We start from the raw sequence: 5,642 nt of genomic DNA on the forward strand, positions 1-5,642 counted from the left end.
CACCTGGCAGTTGGTACGTGACCCCTAGCCAAGTGTAGCAGGGGAGGAACCAGCTAAAATGGCACTGCACAGATCTGGAAATCAGTTGGAGCTGCAGAACTTGGCAGAAGCCCCAGGATCAGCACACGTGGTGACTGTTGAGTCCTTGGCGAAAAGCAGACACGAGAAGCAGTTGTAGTTCTCAGGTTTCTTTTTATTCTGTGTTCAGCTTACAGGTGAAGGCTTCAGCAACGCCCAAAAGCTCCCAGCCTCTTATATAGGCAATTCCCGGGTCAATGTGTTACTTTTCCCGCGCCAGCACCCGCGCATGCGCACAGGCGCTGGCGACAGCCTGTCTGGTCCCGGGCAGCTTGCACCTGCCCGGGACTGCCTGCAAACGCCCCGAGCCCGTTTGCAAGGCTCGGGACATAACACCCCTCACCCCCGGGCTAAGACTACTACCAACATACAATTATTTCTTGATGCAGTGTTCTACTCCCCAGTGCTCCTACTGTTTACTGGCTTTTGTTTAGCCAACAATGTTATGTAATCCTCCAAGTACTTAGGAGATTTCCTTTCTCTCTGTGACCTTCTCAGCTCTGGGTTTCTGACAGGTGTTCCCTGACTGAAGGGAGACGTGAGCCTGTTCTCCTTATTTTGCCTTGGTGCCTTCCAAGGACTGTGCCCCAATGCCTGGCCTGCTTGCTCGCCCACCGGGCTCGTCAGACCAGGGCTTCTGTCACTTTGTGACCTGGTTGACCTGCCTAGCTGTAGGCCCTCGGGCCCCTTGAAGTGATAGCCACTGCTGGGCATCTCTGTAGAACCTCCTAGGTCCGTCCAAGACCTGTCAGGAGGCTGTCCATTCCCTAAACCCCGTTCTGTGTCCGGGCTCGTGTGGGTTTCTGTACCTTCCCAAAACTCAGTTACTCCCTGATTTGGGCTAGAGGTGTTGCGGTCGGGACTTGGTTCCTCAACCACCTCCCTGTATGTTTGACCCCCTGTAGGACTTGGGGTAAGGTCAGGCCAACTCTGGGGATTATGTGCCAGCTCTCTTGCGGGGTATGATTTATTGGGATGCTCCCGGGTATCCTCCCTGACTGGAGTACTGTGCTGTGCAGGTGAATAGTGATTGTACCCCCGGGGTGACTCCCTGGCTGGAGTAGGCGTGAATGCCTGGTAGTTGGATAGGCTCTTAGAATTCCTGTTTGGGGCACTCGCGGAATCTTGGAATGGGCCGTTGGTGGCTCCATCATTGGAGGTGGGCAGCAGCTCGTGCCCCTCCCTTTGCTCTAAAGGGTCCCCCTCCCCCCCTGGAAAAGACCCAGGAGTCTCATCTGGAAGATCCCGCCTAGGTCGGAGTTAGTCGATGTGCTGACCCAGGACACGACCGTTGTCCAGGACTACCTCGTAGGATAGAGGACCTGTGACCCTGGAAATAGAAGCGGGGACCCATGTATAACCAGGCCCATAATTGCGAGTCCAAACCGGGGCACCCACAAGTAGTTGTCTAGGTGCCCTAGGATGTGAGGTAGATGAAGGCAGTCTGTCCGGATGCAACCGGTCAAGCTTCGTAGTAAGTTTGCGCCCCCAGCGAAGTTCAGCTGGGCTTCTCCCTGTAGAAGTGGACGGTGTGGTGCGGTAAGAAAGGAGAAAGTCAGCCAACCTGTGATGCCAGTCCCCATAGGTGAGTCTTTTCAAGGCGTCCTTTGTGATGCGGACCATGCGTTCAGCCATACCGTTGGTGGACGGGTGGAAGGGTGCAGACGTGGCATGACGAATCATGTTAGCCTGTAAGAAAGCTTGGAATTCGGAGGAAGTAAATTGAGGGCCGTTGTCAGACACGATGACATCTGGGAGCCCGTGTGCAGCAAAAATCCCCCTCAGTACCTGAATAGTCTTTGCAGTGGTGGTGGATGAGACAGGTACAACCTCAAGCCATTTTGAATGACTGTCAACGAGGACCAAGAAGAACTGGCCCTGAAAGGGCCCAGCGTAGTCAATGTGCACCCTAGACCATGGGGACTGTGTATCCTCCCATCTATGCACAGGAGCTTGGGGCATCTCTGGGCGAGAGCGCTGGCACAGGTGGCATGCATGCACCTTAGCCTCAATGTCCTTATCTAAACCAGGCCACCACAAGTGGCTGCGCGCAAGGGCCTTCATGCGAACAATGCCAGGATGACCCTCGTGGAGGGACTCTAAGATCCTAGTCCTCATTGAGGTGGGAATGACAACTCTGTTTCCCCAAAGCAGACAACCCTGAGAAGTGGACAACTCGTTCCTTTTGGACCAGAAACTCTGAAACTCAGGACTAGGGCAGTGCTCAGCCCATCCAGACAAAGCCCAAGAAAGACACGTGAAAGTGTGTGATCTGTGCCTGTTTCAGCGGCAACATCCCTGGCATTCAGAGGGGACTCGGGCAAGGCTTGGATGGAAAGAATGTTGACAGCTGGCGCAGGGTCAGCTTCTACTACTGGCAGGGGCAATCTACTGAGGCCATCAGCATGGCCCATTTCTTTCCCAGGCTTGTGGAGTAAGGAAAAATCATATGCAGACAGAAAAATAGACCACCTAAGCATTCTAGGGGAAATGATTTGGGGAGTTTGTTTACGTGTGGTAAACAGTCCCAGCAGAGGCTTATGGTCAGTGAAGACCGTGAAATGCCTGCCATACAAAAAATCATGGAATTTTTTAATTCCAGCAACAACAGCCAGAGCCTCCCTGTCTATCTGAGCGTAGTTGCGCTCAGCAGAAGACAGTGTTCTGGAGTAATATGCAACAGGAACCTGAGTTCCATCAGACCTGAGGTGGCTCAGGACGGCTCCTACCCCGTAAGGGGAAGCATCACAAGCGATGCACACAGGAAGGGACTCATTGAAGTGTGCAAGTACACTGTTAGAAGTGAGTAAGGCCTTGACCTCATTGAAACTAGCCTCATGTGTTTGTGACCACTGCCACACTGCTTGTTTGTCTAATAGCCTGTGAAGAGGCTCAGCTACACTAGCTTTATGTGGAAGAAAGGAATTGTAGAAATTCAGGAGGCCCAGAAAGGCCTGAAGTTCGGCCTTAGACTTTGGCCTAGGTGCTTCTAAAATGGCAGTTAGTTTGGATTCAGCAGGGTGAATCCCAGCAGCATCAATTTTGAACCCCAGAAATTCAGTAGAAGGCACCCCAATTTTGCATTTGTCTTTTTTGAGCTTGAGGCCTGTTTTCCTGAACCTTAACAGAACAGCCCTTAGCCTTTCAGCTAGAATGTGTGTGGAGTCTCCTGCAATTAAGACATCATCAAAGTAGGGGCAAACCCCCGGTATGCCCCGTAGTGTGTTTTCCATTACGCTTTGGAAAATCCCAGGAGCGACATTCACTCCAAATTGTAGCCTTTTTACCTTAAAGGCTCCCCTGTGGGTCACAATAGTCTGAGCTATAGCAGCATCATCATCAACAGGCAGCTGTTGATACGCTTGAGCTAGGTCAAGCTTTGCAAAAACGCGCCCCCCCCTTGAGGGAGGCCAGAATATGACTGACCACAGGAACAGGATAGGCATGTTGCTGCAATGCCTTATTAAGAGTGCATTTGTAGTCAGCACAAATGCGAATGTCCCCATTTGCCTTTAGAGGCGTGACAATGGGAGTCTCCCAAGGGCTGGAATCAACAGGTTCTAGGATTCCCTGTTGGATCAGTTTGTCTAACTCAGTGTCAATTTTACTCTTTAAAGCAAAAGGGACCCTTCTTGCTTTAATTCTAATGGGAGTGACAGTGGGGTCTAGTTTTAAGGACACAGGGGGTCCCTTGAATGTGCCCAGCTGGGGGCTGAAGACATCTGCAAATTCTTTGCAGACTTCCTGTAGGTCGAGTGTTTGTAAGCTGTTGAGCCCCGTGACGTGTATCCCCAAGGCTTCAAACCAATCGAGTCCTATGAGACTCGTTCGTTCACCCCCTACTACTAATAGGTCTAGTGGACCTTCAAAATTCTTATACTGTACGTTAAGGGTGGCCTCCCCCTTAACACACACTCTCGAATTCTGAAAATCTGTTAGCACAATGTCAGAAGGCCTTAACTTGGCCTGAGTTCCACTGCCGGAACAAATCTTCCTAAAAGTAGGCAAGGAGATGATTGAAAGTGCAGACCCCGTGTCTAGTTCCATGGTTAATGGAACCCCTTGTAGCTTCACCTTGAGTGACAGCTTTTTCTTAATGGGCTTGTGTGTGCCTGTCCTAAAGATGCTCCTTCGCGAAGCGCAAAAACCTACCCTATTCTGGCTGGGGACCCTGGTACCTTTCAGGCGCAGTTCTTCCTGAGGTTGTACCTTTCGTCGGCCCAGACACACAGCTGCAATATGTCCTTGTTTCCCGCACGCCTGGCAGATAGCGGAGCGGAACTTGCAGTCGGCTCTCCTGTGGCGACCTCCACAGCCGATGCACTTGAGGGGAGCTGAAGAGCTTCCTTTCCGGTTCTCTTCCTTCGTGGGGTGGAGACGGTCGACTTCCTCGTCCGGATCCTCCTCGGAGTTCCCTCGGACTTCTTCTTGGTGCACGGATGCAACATCTGGACTGTTCCTGATCGGCCGCATGTTCTTGATGGCGCCGCCTGCTGCTTCTTCTGCGGTGACCTCTCTCAAGGCATCTTGGAAAGACAAGTCCTCTTTGGCGAAAAGCCTCTGTTGTAGCTCTCGATGCCTTAGCCCGCACACGAATCGATCCCTCAGTCGTTCTTCGAGGTCCTTGAACTCGCAGTGCTTGGCGGCCTTTCTTAATGCGGCGATGTATTCTTTGGCCGATTCTCCGGATCGTTGATCCCTCTGCTCGAAGGTGTGGCGCCATGCGATGATGGACATCTTAGGCTGGACGTGCTCCTTCAATAGCTTCTTTAGATCTGCGTAGCTGACAGACTCTAATGGAACAGGTGCTGCAAGGTTCTCTGCGATTTCGAAGGCGTCTTGGCCGCAGACACAAAGCAGGGTGGCAGCCTTCAAGCTATCTTCCCTCACTTGGTTCGCCTTGAGGTAGTTTTCCAACCTGGCTACGTAGGACTCCCACCTCTCTGGATGTGAGACGTCGAACTCCGAAAGCCTTCCAATTTTTGCCATCTTCAGGAGACGGGTCTATCAGCCAGCCTACCCCCAAATGCGCACTGGATTGGCGGGTAGCTGCCGAGTCAACGCCGTTCCGCCGCTCAGGACTCACTTGGGTAAGCTTACACCTTTTTTTTCTTTTCCATCGGTGCAAGGCATCCCATCCTCGTCGCCAGTCTTGAGTCCTTGGCGAAAAGCAGACATGAGAAGCAGTTGTAGTTCTCAGGTTTCTTTTTATTCTGTGTTCAGCTTACAGGTGAAGGCTTCAGCAACGCCCAAAAGCTCCCAGCCTCTTATATAGGCAATTCCCGGGTCAATGTGTTACTTTTCCCGCGCCAGCACCCGCGCATGCGCACAGGCACTGGCGACAGCCTGTCTGGTCCCGGGCAGCTTGCACCTGCCCGGGACTGCCTGCAAACGCCCCGAGCCCGTTTGCAAGGCTCGGGACATAACAGTGACATAGTAATTGGAGCTTCCAGTGCACCCAGAAGAGAAAAGGAGGAGGAGGGCGGAGAGAAGAGAAAGTATAAAATGGGCAGGTTTTGGTGGAAGAATGAGAGAAAAAGTGAGAAGCAGTGAGGAGAGACAGA

At 52.2% G+C, this 5,642-nt stretch overlaps 1 pseudogene; it reads right to left on the reverse strand.

Moving 5' to 3' along the window:
- Positions 1–1,704: 1,704 nt before the first annotated feature.
- Positions 1,705–3,897, reverse strand: LOC120307471 (annotated as a pseudogene).
- Positions 3,898–5,642: the final 1,745 nt, after the last annotated feature.

The sequence above is a fragment of the Crotalus tigris genome, unplaced genomic scaffold (assembly GCF_016545835.1).
Source record: "Crotalus tigris isolate CLP2741 ecotype Arizona unplaced genomic scaffold, ASM1654583v1 scf7180000017785.2122318, whole genome shotgun sequence".
Classification (NCBI taxonomy): domain Eukaryota; kingdom Metazoa; phylum Chordata; class Lepidosauria; order Squamata; family Viperidae; genus Crotalus; species Crotalus tigris.